This window comes from Falco punctatus (assembly GCF_963210335.1).
Source record: "Falco punctatus genome assembly, chromosome: Z".
NCBI classification, from domain to species: Eukaryota; Metazoa; Chordata; class Aves; order Falconiformes; family Falconidae; genus Falco; species Falco punctatus.
In genome coordinates this window covers 24651049-24666738 of record NC_137586.1, presented here as the reverse complement: position 1 = coordinate 24666738, position 15690 = coordinate 24651049, and the positions used below count along the sequence as shown (strand labels likewise).

At 43.3% G+C, this 15690-nt stretch overlaps 1 long non-coding RNA gene across 1 annotated transcript in view; it reads right to left on the bottom strand.

Moving 5' to 3' along the window:
- The window catches only part of LOC308056077, a 28872-nt gene extending 15708 nt beyond the window's left edge, over positions 1 to 13164 (bottom strand). The window contains exons 1-2 of the long non-coding RNA XR_013924694.1: positions 9557 to 13164; positions 1630 to 1729 (exon numbers count right to left, since the gene is read on the bottom strand). This is a non-coding gene — a long non-coding RNA (uncharacterized lncRNA). The remainder of the gene's footprint in view (positions 1 to 1629; positions 1730 to 9556) is intronic.
- Between the last annotated feature and the right edge of the window lie 2526 nt (positions 13165 to 15690).

Here is a 15690-nt window from a genome sequence, read left to right as displayed (position 1 = left end):
CAGGTTTGAACACGGTTCACCAAGGTACAGAATGTGAGACAAGACACACAATGAAAATCATATGGCACGTCCCTGTGATCTGGATTGGCTAATCTTACTTCAGGCTGTGAACAGGATCAGTTCACCTCGGTTCATTAGAAACTAGTTCCTCTGAGAAAGAAGCTGTATGCAAAATAACCTGATCTGTCTGGAAAGACTTGAATTAAAAAAAAAAGGAAATAAAACAATGTTATACTTCTTTGAGTCAGCACCTTTCTAACAGACAACGTCCTGATGGTTACGGTGCCTGCTGTAATTCTTGTAATTCCCCCTGGTATTACAAGAGGAAATGAATTTATTTCATGGTATCTAAATTCTGTTATGCTATCAGACATTCCTAAATTATCTTTGGACAGAGGTATACACACAATAGACACTTTTTCAGAAATCCCTATTGGCATAAAGTTGCTTAATATTATCATTCGCTTGTTACATTCTTTTCCAATTTGTAAGGACAAATCAGCAATTTTCATGGAATCCTAGCCTCTTTCCAATAAATACCATCTTAGTCCTGAGCAATGATTACACTGTAGTTCAACAGGTCTCTTATTCAGTCATTTCATATTTGAAATGTAAGATCTTGCATAAAGCTTATTTCAAGTATTTGAATGCAACTTTTCTCTTTGTTGGAGCTTATTTATCCGTGTTGGAACTAAAAGTTGTGTTGTGAGAACTGTGTTTAATGAACATTCAGTAAACAAAAACCAGGAATGCATATAAGTAACACTCTAAAAAAGAGATAAACAGGTAGTCTAGCATAAGCCCAATGTACCAAGAATGAGCACAACTTTGCCTTGGCCACCTTGGTTCTTCCCCTTCCTATTGCTGTATGGAGTTTGGGCTACTTTTTGCCTGGACCCCAGTTTTGGATGAGGGGTAAGATTCTCTCCCCTTTCTCTGGAAAACCACATGCCACTTCTGTCTGCCAAGTCACAGGATCTGGGCTCCAACTGTGGCATGAATACAGGGTAGCTTTAAGCAAAGTGTTCACATATGTCAGCTCTACAGGCTTGCAATGCAAAGCCAGAAACCCACAATCAGGCAAATAGAAACCTTTTGCATTGTAGAGACTAAACATAACATTCATCTTTGCAACATGCAATGTTTATCTCTCATCCGAAGGTTCTACCTAAAACTCCCAAGTAGCTAGGTCACTTGGGGGCTAGAAATATCTTTTTTGAGACATTGGTCTTTCAGACTCCTGCTGGCACGGATATGCTAAGAGTGTGAGTTTAACACATGTTGGGAGCACATAAAGCCACTGTAGCAGAAAAGCAAACATATGAGTAATGGTAGCACTGAGAAGCATCATATGTCAGCCCTGGCATCAGTAAGATTCAAGTGTCAGTGAAAATAGGAGCAGCAGTGGGGTAAGAGTAGAAGGCAAAAGGAAAAAAGCAAGTAAGATAGGAAAAAGCACACAAAAAGGGGATCTATGTTTACATTGTTTGTCAGATACCGTAACAGTTATTCTGTTACTTTTCTGAACTTTTCTGAATAAACACATACTACAGGTTTTTGATTAAATTGCACCCAGGAGTGACAAGTTTGTAGCTAGTTTCAAAGGCCTTATGGCACAGCCATACTTACATGATATGAAAGTAAATATAACTATTTCCGTCATTCTCTTGAAGAAGGCAGCTTCATACAGGACCATTCCTCAAATAAATGGTATTTCTCTCCCTTCCTCCTGTAAGGTCCAGTAAAAAATAGCACTCTGAATGCAAACTTAGCTTCTAAAGTGGTATCAGTAGTCATGGCTGGGAATGAAAAAGTAGATTATGGCCTAGTGCCTTCAGTATGCCAGCTGGTGAGCAAAGAAAAACAGCTGCTGGTCACCACCAACTGTGACACTTATGTGGACAATGTTATGTTCAGAACATAAAATGAACAAGTTGCATGCTGGCATGGAGTCTGTTGCAACAAAAGTGCCCAATGCCTTGTAAAACTGTACAAATGTAGTCCAACTGTACAGTTTCACTCTCTTTCAGGAGCAATGCAGACAGAAATATCATTGGTGTTGCTACACAACTGCTGCAGCTAGCATGGGCCTTGTCTTGCAGCACGCTCTGGAACCAAACATGAAATAAGCACTTCCAGTGTAGGGTTTAAATCTGATTCCTGCTAACCTGGTGAAAAGGATACACAACTGGTGAGCCAGTAAACCATCCCCCAATATCCATGTCTTAGCCTGAGCAAGAGAAGCACAAATTCATGCTGACACTTTTATAGAACTTCCTTATCTCTCAACGCTTTATACAGGAACTGGGATCCATAGTTCGGAGTGAAAACATGAGTCCACATTAAAGAGAGGCAGTATTCTCTTCTGCAGCATGAGTATATGGACCAGGAATCAAAAGACTTTGAAGCCTGTTTCCAAATTACTCCCTGACCAATTCTGCCACCTGGGCAATGTCCATCTTGCAATTACAAGAAAGTGGGATTGGCTCCTACCACACTTTGTTTGTGCTCACTACAAAGGAGCCCAAGGTCCACAACAATACCAGGAATGCTCTGAAGAGTTCAGATCTTCCATGATTTGCATGAGAAGTGCAGAAGTCTATGTGACTACATCTTCAACATGGTAGCATTGTGCAGGAGGATGTGGTCACTTGACAAGTACATCTTGTCATGGATGACTGCGAGAGAAACATCCCTTGTGACACAGTCCCTTTTAACACAGAGGGATGTCTTCTCCAGGTACAAGACCATGTCTCATCATCTCTTATCCCTGCTATCTGGTGCTGTGAACACAGCCTCAAAGTATGCAAGCCCTGAGCACTCTCATGGGAGTGGGAGGCTGTGAGCCTGGTGCACTCTGCAGAAGGCTCTTCAAAGGATGGCAATTCATTGCAATGCTAAATCACTTGGCCAAGGCACGCACCTCACTTCCTCCTCATTTACTAGTGATGAACATTTCTCCCTGGCTCTGATGGGCTGATCTTGGCCATATGCCAGGTGCCCACCAAACCACTCTGTCGCTGCCCTCCTCAGCAAAACCAGGGCAAGGGAGAGAAAGTAAGATGGAAAAAATGTTGTGGGTCAAAATAAAGGCAGTTTAATGAAGCAATACCAAAAGTCACACACACAACAGCAAAGAAAACAAAAAAGATGTTATTCTCCCCATCAGCAGACGATGCTCAGCCACTTCCTGGGAAACAGGTCTGTAGTGGTTGCTCCAGAAAACAAATGTCATAAATAATGAAAGCCCCCCCACACCCGCCCACCCCTTCCTCCTCCTCCTCCTTTCTCTTAGCTTTTATATCTGAGCAGACGTTATATGATATGGAATATCCCCCGGTCACTTTGATTCAACTGTCCTGGTTAGATCCCCTCCCAAAATCTTGCCCATCCCCCACCCTACTGGTGAGGATGAGGGGAAGGTTGGAGAGACAGCCTTGATGCGGGGTGAGCCCTGCTCAGCAGCAGCCAGAACCCTGGTGTGTTATCACCACCTTTCCAGCTACTGATACAAGCATAGCACTGTGAGGGCTGCTGGGGGGCTCTGCCAGACCCGGTATGCTGGCATTTCTGTTGTCTCTCCTCCAGGTTGTGGGACCCCTTGTTAAACTTTTCCCTGCAGGCCACAACAGGCTGAATATTATCGAGTGGTTAGTTGTTTCTCCCCTCTCCCATTTCCAGAATATGTTCTCTTTCCTCCTGAGAACACCATTTGTTGACCCATTTCAGATTTTCCCTATTTCTAACGCAGCAGTCACCTGCAAGACAGAAATATAGATGCTGTGCACAAAGGCTGAGGCATTTCTCTCCATGTGCATGAGATATATTTCCAATAGGCACCTCCCCTAGAGACAGTCATTGCACTTTGAAAGCTCCTTCCACCTGAGACACATTCACTCATTAAAAAGCTGTTCCTCATTGTAAATACCAGTGATGTCTCCTAACAGAGCTGTCTCAGAGGTTCATGTGGCACTTGTGACTGCTGCATCTGATGTTTCTAGTACTTCCCCTGGATGTGTCCCTGTGGGAGGAGTCCAGACCTACCTGTTTCACAGACATAAGAATGGAAATGCAGAAAGGTTAATGGTAGGATAAAGCTCACCTCACTTCACCACCCCCCGCAATCAGACATCTAATCAAAGCTAGTCATCAAGGCTCTCTCCACAGCTAATGAAGAAAGACAGGTACCTCCACAGCATGATTCATTTCTCCTTTCTTGGACAACTGTCCTAAAATAGGTTGAATTGTCCTCTGGAGATGCCTGTCTGTCTGCCTGAATGATAGAGAAGTCTGAAATAACTGCTTAGCTGAGATACCTATCTGCAGACTGGCTTCAGCTAAGTGCTGGGCTCCCACTCTGAGTGATGCACCCAAGCTCAAGTGGGGAGTCAGGGACAGAGTCAAGAGTCAGACTCTTTCTCCCTCTTCCTGGGGATCTGCACAACCAAAGAGTCCTTCTTCTCCACAGAGACTTTCTTTAAAGCAGGAAAATATTAAAAGCTTTCTCCCTGTGCCTCTGCCATCACATCTCTGACACCATCATTGTCCCATACAAATCCTTTTGAAATCCAAAAGCTCATTAAAATGCAGATGTAGAGTTTTTCCACTGTCATCCTGTGCTTTCTTTAAAATGGAGATAACAACAACAAAAACCCACAAAAGGAAAATTCAGGAAGAAAAGGCTCAAGGCTAAGGCATGGTTTCTATCTAATTTGAATTTAAATAAGTTTTTCATTATTTTTAAATTGAATTATAGCCTTCAAATGTATAAAATTGCATGTGAAAATAGTACACAGAGCTTAACTATACCTTAGGACACCAGACAGAATCACAGACACTGCTAATTTTCAGGCACGCTGTTGTGTTGATCAGCATAACAACATGATACCTTCCTTTATGTCCTCAGCCTAACTAAGTGGATGAAGAAATAATTTTTATAAAACTTACAAATGTATATAAATATGGCCCTATCTGAGGTTCAGTGAACAGATTTGACCTTTGGGGTGGATGCTGGAACTCATTCTCAGTTATAAAGTGCCCCGGAGAATGTAACTGGAACCAATAATTTTCCAGAAGTACAGTTTAACTAACCATAATCGTTCTTATATCACATATATAATTTCCTAGCAAATGCTATTGGAGAATTTCAGAACTCCGTATCTCAGCATTAAAATACAATGCAAGTATCTCGGAGGCCTTTCTATACCATCCCTTTTTGGTCCTGTTGAACTCTCTTGGCTCATTCGCATTACATTCTCAATGATGCAATTTGTTGGAATAAGGGCCCAGGACATGATCCAAATACAGTGACTCTCTCTCCTCCTTTCTTCAGTGCTTTCATAGATGTCTATCTTATTGTTTATCAGAGAAGACAAATAAGAGTGGTGGTAACAGTGAATTGCAGCTGATTTTTTCTTTACAACTCCTGAAAGGAATTTCATGCAACTAATGAAAGGTAGCTCTTTCACCCACAGGCTTTCAAGGCCTTTGAGGGTAGTAAAGATGTCAGAACTTCTTCAAGGAGTCTTCAAATATGTTATCTTTGAAGTATTAGGGAACTTAATTCAATGGGTCATTCACAGTTCTCTCAACAGCATACCAGTAATGATGAGCAGTTGTGGAGCTGAATGGGGAAGTTCACATCTTTCGAAAGACCTGCCTTTTAGTTTGTTTGTTTGCTCAATAAGACAGATCTACAGGGCTCTGAGATGTACCCAACATTTAACTTGCAGCCAGAAAGGCTAAAAATGTACAACTATTTCTTCTCTTCTTTTCTTCTTTTTAGTAATGGGAGTTCAAATTCTTTTTCTGGGCTATCCTAGAGCACATTTATCAAGAATTTAATAATGGATTGTGAATTAACTTGAACTCCAAATCTGTGTCATTCCAGACTAAAAAAATTTAGGAGTTTTGTTCTGCTTCTAGCTCAATGTTGAATTCTTTTTCATCACAGATATTCCAATTATTGTGTGTGCAGGCTTCTGTATAACACACACCTCCTCCAGTGACAGTGTGCACACACAGTTTCTGCTTGCCTCTAGGTGCTCAGACCCCAGAATTTCTCACACAATTAATGCATGGATGTCTATAGCTCTGGTTGTGGAGATTACAGTATGTGTTGGTGCTCAGAAGACAGGACACAAGCAGTTTTTCCTGTAGTGACTAATGCACATAATGTAGTTTTCATCTGATTGTCAAAGAAAAATGTAATACTGTATTGGATTTGTGTGGCAAGATTTTGGGGGGCTACAGGGGTGGTTTCTGTGAGAAGATGCCAGCAGCTTCTCCTACGTCCAATGAAGTCAATGCCAGCCGGCTCTAAGACAGACACACTGCTGGCCAAGGCCGAGCCCATAAATGACAGTGGTGGCACCTCCAGGTTAACGTGTTTAAGAAGGGGGAAAAAGACCTGCACAATTGCAGCTGTGAGAAAGGAGTGAGACTGTGTGAGAGCAACAACCCTGCAGACCCCCAGGTCAGTGCAGAAGGAGGGCAGGAGGTGCTCCAGGCACCAGGGCAGAGATTCCCCTGCAGCCTGTGGGGAAGACCATGGTGAGACAGCCTGTGCCCCTGCAGCCCATGGATGCCAGTGGTGGAGCAGATATCCACTCTACAACCCATGGAGGACCCAGCACTGGAGCAGCTGGACGCCCGAAGGAGGCTGTGACCCCAGGGAAGCCCACACTGGACCAGGCTCCTGGCAGGACTGTGGCCCCATGGAGACAGCAGCCCATGCTGGAGCAGGTTTGGTGGCAGGACTGTGACCCTGTGGGGGACCCAGGCTGGGGCAGTCGGTGCCTCAAGGGCTGCACCCCATGGGAGGGACCCACGCTGGAGCAGTTAATGAAGAGTCATAGCCCATGGGTAGGACTCATGCTGGAGAAGTTTATGGAGGACTATCTCCTGTGGGAGGGACTCCATGCTGGAGCAGTGGAGGGGTGTGAGGAGCCTCCCCCTGAGGAGGAAGGAGCAGCAAAGACGATGTGTGATGGGGTGACCGTAACCCCCATTCCCCAACGCCCTGTGCTACTTGTAGGGGAAGAGGTAGAGAATTTGGAAGTAAAATTGAGCCCAACAAGAAGGGAGGGGTGAGGGGGAGGTGTTTTAAGATTCAGTGTTTACTTCTCATTATCCTATTCTGATTTTTTTTGGTAAAAAATTAAACTAACTCCCTCAAGTCAAGTCTGTTTTGCCCATGATGGTAACTGCTGAGTGATTTCCTGTCCTTATCTCAACCCACAAGCCTTTTGTTATATTTTCTCTCCCCTGTCTGGTTGAGGAGGGGAGTGACAGAGCAGCTTTGGTGGTCACCTGGTGTCCAGCCAGGGGCAATCCATCACAAATACACTCATTGCAGATTCATAGCAGTACACTGGAAAATTAAGGAAATACAGTGTGTTATTGGCATGAGGAAGTGAAATGACCTGTCTACAAAAACGCAGCAAGGAGGTAAGGTTGCGCTGCCCACTCTTTCAGGCATGGAGAGCTGAGCATGACTCACACTGGAGCTGATTCTAGCCTGTGGGGCAGGCTGCTGCTCACTGAGACCTTGCTTTGGAAGTCTGAGTCAGGCCCTTACGCACCCACTGCTGGCCGTGGCCCCTTGCTGCTGTTCCCAACCCATCCCAGCAGGGTCAGCCATCAGCCTCTGAAATGTTGAGCAGCTACACAAGCCCCCTCCCACAAACTGGGGCTTGCAGTGACCCTACCTGGCCAGCTCAATAAGAAACAGGAACACAAAAAGGTGCCTGAGTCTCCCTTCTACTGGCACAAAGTGCCACCAGCAAATTGGTGGCCTGACCAAGCATTCGTGTCTAGGTCTTACACTATCTGTTGCAACATTTTCCTTTTCATGTGCTTGAGATTTTGGTTTCATCTTTGGAAAAACTTCTCCAACCTACAGCCAATGTGCTCCATCCTCTGTTAGTGAAGTTCACGATAACTTGGCTTCATTGCCAATTGGAAAATTTCCTCTGCGCTAACAAGCCACTGGCCAAATTTCTCCCTGGGTAGCCTGAAACCTGCCAGATAGAAATGAGATCTCTAAAATTGAGCTGACAGCACAAGGTCTATATAGACTTCTCCAGGCCATTTGCTAGACCCTAGAGGCTTAGTCTTAGAAAGACAAATTGAAACCATAGCTAGCTAGCTAAGCTCTGCTCAAACCCTTTTAGAGTAACAAATATCTGCCCTTGCCAGGCATAACCCCAGCTACTGAAATAATTGCCAATGGCTCTAAAAAGATGTAGTAGAAGTAGTCAGGGATGTGTTGATAGAAGCAAGTCTGAGAGACCCTCCAGCCGCTTCTCGTACCTAGAGGGATGGGGCAGCAGAAGCTTCTGGGATTTCCACTTGTGTATCCTGGAGGTTATCTGCTGAGTACCAAAAAGGAAGAAAGCAAGCCCCCTTGATTCAGCAGCAGTGCAAGGGCATGCCTGGGAAACAGCATAAGGGAAAGACTAAGCTGAAACCTGCTTTCCTCCAGTGTCTCCCTGGATGTGATCCTGCAGCCTGGTCCCAGGTCATCCTTTTCTCAGCAGAGCCCACCACTGCTGCTGCCTCTCACATCCCAGGGGTTGTCCAGGCTTCCAGCTTGCCTAGGAACTGACTTTCAAGAGTCAGGACTTTTAAAGGGTTGTATATTATCCACAGCTGGTTTTGTATGCGCGGAAATCCATGTAGGGTGCAAGCCTACAACAATTTTTAGGCACACGCTCTAAATACCTCTTGGAGGTGACAAAATATTTGGGCTTATATGAATAATATGCCCTTTCAAGAGTGAGAAAGACATTAATCATTGCTTGACATTAATCAATGTTCTTTTTAATTTCTAATTAGTGCATGCCAGAAAGTGGGGTTTTTAGGTAGTGGTACTCTTCTGTTGTTAATGTGCTATATTTCTTCTAAATGCATTGTGGAATAAAGGGGAAGTACAAGTTCTTCATGTACTAAAGTATTAGTGGATATCAAACAAAAAAGTATGTGAGATCTGGTGTTTGCAACAGCAAGCTATGCTTATGAGATATACAAATGACTACAGAGCCCAGCTCTCTGAAGACTTAATGCATTTATTTATAGCTGACTGATTTGGGACTGAAATATTGGAACACGTTCACATATTCTTGTTTCTCCTGCCTCAGCTTATAGTTGTTTCATCATTTTTTTGCCAGCAACCAAAGGAAAGAGAACCTTTTTTAACCACAGCACTTGTCTCCTTTCCAAAGCCCAAAAAAAACCCCAACAAAACAACCCACCACAAAACCCTTTACTCAGTACAACCCACAAATCGAGGGGACCATCTTTTCTATACAGCAGTCTTTCATCCTGGAAAACTAAATAATAATATTGACTCTCTTTCACACAAAACTCCAGTGCACTATAGAAATCTTTCAGTAGAAAGGGGGAAAGGCAACAAAAAAAGCAAACAGTCATGGCATCTTAAGGGAGAGAACAAGAATTCAATTCTTCAGCATTCAGTGCAGCAACCCAGCTTGGAACAGAAAGACTTGGAAGTAGAAGAATAAAATAATACATAATCCCCGGATGGCTTCCTTACCTTAACCACAGTTGCCCCAGTCCATAGTTTAATATTCCTGAAGTCCTGCCTTGTTCCCTGGTGCATGAAACCTGTGTATGCAGTTAGTGTTTTTTTTGCAATTAGAAAACAGTTCTTGATGTTGATTTTGATTTTAATCTGTAATATTCGGGCATATGCTGCTGCATATCTTGAAAAATACCTGACATGGAAGTAATCGTGGTTTCTAATATACTTTTCTGTATATTACCTTGTTTGGTGGAGAACCTAGCATAAATCTTTTCCTCTGTGTCTAGGTTTGTATTTCAGATAGATTATACTTCCCTGCTTTTTGACAAAGCTTTGCAGTGTATCAGAAGATGAGGCTGTTTCTTAAGAGTACACTTTGTGCTATGTATAAAACAACATTAGTGACAGGGTGTGCTTTTTTCAGTTGGAACTGTCATTTGATACATTAGGCAAACAGGGACCACAGCCAGATCATAATTGGATATGTATTTTCAACATCCTCAGCCCTTCAGCCAATTGGCTGGGAGTCCAGGAGGCTTATTAGTAGAAATGCAGCTTTATCTTTTTTGCTAATCTGACTAAAGTGAAACCATCAAAGAAGGAGCCAAAATGAGGGAGAGGGAAAGATAGAAATACCAGACCTTAGGCAGCAAGCTCTAGTTCAAGAAAATTATGGCTCTTCAGGCTTTGCAGGCAATGGCAACATGCAGGAAAGGTAACACAAAACGGCTTTAAGAATATTTTTAAGATGTACATATCTGTTATAACCAATCATCTAATGGCTTAAAGGAAGATTCCATAGGGGAACATTGGCCAAAACCTAGAAAAGTTCATATTGTTTCAAATTACTGCTAAAACAGGTTGAAAGAAGGCTGCCATTGAACACATTTGCAAAATGACACCAAATCTTTTTCAGCTACATAATTTTTTTCAAATGTTAGTTATGGTGTATCTGGAAGAACAGTTTATACATGATGTCACAGGGAGAAGAAATTGGTTAATTTATATTTAAACCACAGATTTGTTGGCTACCTTCAAAATGAAGTAGGTTAAAAATCTTTCCCTCTTGTATGGTTCATCCTGATGAGGAGTTTAGCGCATTTTAGTGAGTAAGAATGACCATGACAAAGGGGTGACAGGAACTGGGTAAATGGCTGTTGTGAAACAGGTAGAATAGGACAAATTTTTCAGGAAGGATTGAATTTTGTGCAAACTATAAGCCCAGCATTTCTCAAAAGACATCTTCCAAAATAGATCTAAGCAAAGACTCCTGCTGCAGTAAGGCAGCACATGAATACACCCACACAGAGTTCACTGCAGAATAAGAGCTTACATGTTCATTTAGTAAACTTGCAAGCTGGAAGACACTTCAGTAAACTGTGCTTTCGCATGCCTACTTCCAGCTGCTGTTAGCTGATGACTTTGCCGTGTGCAAACTGACAGGTTCTGCACTGGCTTGACACATAAACATACGCAAAGAATCAGAAGTAGTGAACAGTAAGAGTGGAAGCTGTAACGAATGTGGAAGTGAAAATCAGCCATCATTCACTGCTGGATAATAGTGTGAATACTAAAAGGGAAAATTGCTACCCAAAAATTTTCCATCAACAGTTCAACTACTATAATATGGAAATGCTTAGAAAAGGTGTATCTGGAGTTCTTTGCTTTAAGCAAAGCAAAAATTATCAAATCCAGATCAGACAGTGGTCTAAATGGTTTAGTGTTTTGTACCTGGCAATGATCAGTACAATGATCTAGATGCTATCTAGAAGCATTAGGAGTTGACTACACTCACAGGTTTTCTTCTTGGGTGGTTAGAGTTAAATAAAAGTATGTCTGAGCACTTAGTTAATTTTAAGGCCAGCAAGACATCTGTCTTTTAGCCCACAGCACAAGGGAGGAAATTTGAACTACTTTAGCAAAACACTTGAAGAATTAGAGTCAAGCAAGTTGAATTTCACTCCCTATCTACTGCTGGCGAAGTTCGGTCACATGATGGCCATCACAGCTGAGATGAAGTGTGATCATTTATTCTTCTCTGGTGTTTTTCCCATGTATGAACCCCATGTGGAGTAACTTGGAAGGTCTTTCTGAAGGTCTTTCAAAGCACCACAGGCAGTGGGGTGCCTGGTTTTCTCCAAGCCACAGCTCTAGGATGACACATGGCAAGGCCTCAGGGTTTTACCCCTTAGGGAAAATCCATCTGGCAATGGCTGTTTGGTCTCTATCCGAAATGTTCCATTTCCTGAGGTGTTCTTGATGTATCAGTGAGAGGCTGCAGGGTTGTGTTTACACCACAGCAAATTCACGTCTAACAACAAAATCCCCTGCAAAACCTCATTGCTCTTACCATGGTATAATGCTGTTTTCCTTCTTTACCCCTTTTCATCTGCTCACAGTATTGCCAGTGAAGCCAATGGATAACTTGTCTCCTCATGGTCAGAGCTTTCTGTTTTGCCCTGCTGCATTGCCCCCTGGCTCCCTGGACACAGAACTGTCCCCCTCGGTGGGACAGAGACCCTTTCCAAGCACTCCCTTTCCACTTCTTGTAGGGGAGAAAACTCTGGAGCTTCAGCCACTTTCATGGTTTAAATAACAAGTTTAGCTTCACAACTAGGGTGGGCTAAAACCAAGCAATCAGCAATTTGATCACTTATAATCATCTGGCCATACCCTTGGCTAATTTCTAATCCATAATAGCATGTTACCCAACCTGACAATATTTACAGTTTTTCATTAACCTCTGGAGACTATGTCATGGAGCCGGGGGGTTGGGGGGTGGGTAAAGCCCAAAAAATGTTTTTCCATGTTTTACTCATATTCACAAGTCATTCAAACAACCCCATAGCTTTAAGCTTTTAAAAGGTAGGGATTTAAGCATGTGCAGAATTTACTTTTTACAAAGTATGGTTCTCCTGTTTCTTTCTGTAGTGCTCCTAATATATCTTTACATGCTGCCCCATTTTAAGATAGATGCTGACATTATTTAAGCATGTCTACTGAAAATCAGTCTTTTATAGAGTACAGGCAGCTGACTAAACATTATCTCGGATGAAATATCTGTACAACAACGTGCTACCAAAGAGTTTTGTTGTTTACACTGCAGTCATAAGAAGCCAGCACTGGTTAAAGCCCCAGAGGTTGTAGGTGTCAAAGCTGACTGTACTTCATACAGATTTTCGAGGCTAAAACTCAGTGTTTGATAGGTTGTCCAAACTGGCTACTGTGAAATATCTTCTTTAATTGATTATTTTGTTAATATTCTTCAAGAATTGTTCATTTTTTCTGCCCCCTACAGATGATTTTTGTTCTGCTGACCAGTTACCTGGCCTTTTTATTCATCTCATCTACTGAAGATACTTAAGAGAGAAGAACAGATGATGGATAGCAAATCCAAACCACATGCTTCTGATAAGAAGTCTCAGGTGGCTAATCCATCATGCTGAAATACGTGAAACTTTTGAGATATACAAAAATTGTTCAAGATCACTTTGTTACTGGTCTGTAGTTAATGCAGACCATTGACTGTTAAGGAAGTAGGCTCAATGGTCAGAATTAGTTCAGGAAGCCAAAGAAATTAGGGCTGCAAAAACATCATCTGCAAGAAAAGCATAATATAATGAGTTAACTTACTGTATGTCCACACTAGAAGTACAGTGCTGGTAGCCTGAAAACACAGCCTGGAAGCAAACCCTTCATATGGCTACTTAGTTCCATGATAAAAGTTGGAATTTTTGTCTCCCCTGAAAAAAACCTAAACAAACCAAAACCTTTTCCAAGCCTGTGAAAGAGAAGTGTTGTGAACAGCCACAGCATGAGGGGGCCTGCAAATGCATGAGGGCACTTGCTACCAAGTGGGATTGTTGTGGAGTTGCACCATACAATAGGGACATACACGTTGCAATAACTGCAAGCACATGAAATGCATTCATAAATTTTGATAACTGTGCTTTAGAACTGCATCAGGAATGATTTATAGTTACACTGAGGTAAACCCAAATCAAACAAACAAGTAAGCCATTGTGTATTTCTGTTTGCTTCGACCAGGCCCAAGATGGTGCCCTCAAATAGTTTGGAGGGTATCTAGTGAATTACACCTTCTTTTTCAAAAATTATCTGTCTGCCTACCTTTGCTCTTTTGTAGATCTCATTACTAGCACAGCTGGCAAATTTCTGAATATGATGAGGATTTTATACTCAATACAAAGCATATTTAATTATTTTTGGGTTGTCTTAAAAGCGAAGGTCTTTAGTCAGCTGAACTCCTGTTGACTGTAGCTGAAGTTAGCAAAAATCTCTTTCATTATAATGGATCTTTGTCCAAAAAGGAATGAAGGAAGCAAAATTAAAATCTCCAGAAACAGCCCTCAGGGTTTAATCCTTTGCTGTTAGTGTGTGTCTGGGCAGAAGAAAGACTGCAAGCTGTCTAACTGGATATGGGTAAGCAGCAGTGGGATGCAGGTCCCCACCAATGGCTGATAGCGTGGCCTGGTGAAACACTGGGAGGAAAGTTATGGCATGGCAGCTCACAGGGACACGTTGGAACATGACAGCTTTTTTGCCTTGAAGCTGCTTGGTGTGCCAAACAACCTGATTTTAGCCGATGTCAAACATCCTGATTGCATGCTGGGTTGCAAAGCACTATGATCTGGCTACTTGTAAACAACAGGAAATGGTATTGTTGTTGCCACCAGCTGAACCCTATGGGCCAGACAAGGCTAGCAGGGATGAGACCTCAGCTAAGCCAAAGAGTTGGGAAGTCTTGGGGGCATCCTGCAGCACAGAGCCCTGAGGAGGGTCTGTGGGTGCGGGCTGCCTGTGTGCAGCACGTTGGCCCTGAGGGCAGTGCCCATCACCTCAGACAGCCGGTGGCAGCAGGGAGAGGATGGAGAGCTGTGCAAGCTCCAGGAGAAGGATCTTTGCTTTTCCACTGATGTAAAGCCAGGGCAGTGGCACTGATTTTTGTGCTGTTTGTTCAGATCTGGCTGAGGGCTGAAAGCCCAGCCCAGATCTGGGGCCCCAGCAAAGCTGTGTGAAATAAAAGAAAAACAGGGGTGAGTGAAGAGGAAAGACAAACGAGTATGGAGATGTTTATCATGTACATCCTGGGGCCTGGATATTCCCAGCTCCTTGTTCACACTGAGGTGTGTGGGAAGGTGCCACTGGGAGTGAGGGACCAATGTCCCTTTTGGAACCCTTTGGTCTACCTTAGGCACAGTGCTCCTGCCCAGCTTGTGCATGTGGTCTGTAAGCACCCAGCTGAAAAGGCTGGCTCTGGAGCGTTTCTGAATGCTGTGCTGAGGACCCAGACAGATGCAAGGATATGAAACCCTGTCTAGCGCTCTGAGAAGAAGAATGGGAGAGTAGTCTCATTGTCATCTCACTGGTGCTTGTCACATGCTTGAAGTCAAGCATATTCTTGCTTGCTCTGCTGCTCCAGACCCATAAGGTGAAGGAAAGGGTGCTGCTTGAGCTGGTTCACAATGCTTGAGCTGGAAGGAGGCTATCTGAGAAAACCACCCGGTCCCCCAAAGCACGTGTACCAGTCCTAGACCAGAGTCCTGCTGGGAGTGGTGTAGGTCAAAGCTGAGCACCAAGTTTACAAACAAATTAAGATACAAAAAGAGGCTGTGGAAAAACATCAAATCTGCTTCAAAGTACCTGGTGAGCAAGATGCTGTTAGCTTGAAAATTGACATTTCCATGAAGCAAGCACTCTTGCCAAGAGCTATCCTGCCACAGTCCAGCACATGCTAGGTTAAGCCCTGAGAGGAGAGCTGGCAGAGCAACTGGAAAAGGTGTATGTTGGCCCATGGCACAGTTTACAGAGCCACACTCACTGATGGTGATGTCTGCAGAGGTGGCTATGGCCGGCTTGAACAGCCGAACCTTTCCCCCCTGCTCTGACCCATCCGCTGTGCACTGCACCAGTGCAGCTGCTGCACAGCTTCTGCTTCAGCATCTTGTGTTACACCGTGTCTTGTGTGCTGCAACAGAATTCAGGCTATATCAAGATGAAAACATAATTATTCTCAACAGTGGTATAACTGTAATAGCTGCCTCCAGGAGCAAGCCCTCTGTATGTGAGGCTTATGCCAGAGACTCAGGAAATCAGACATCTGGTTTGCTTTATCTCTCTTCTCTGGG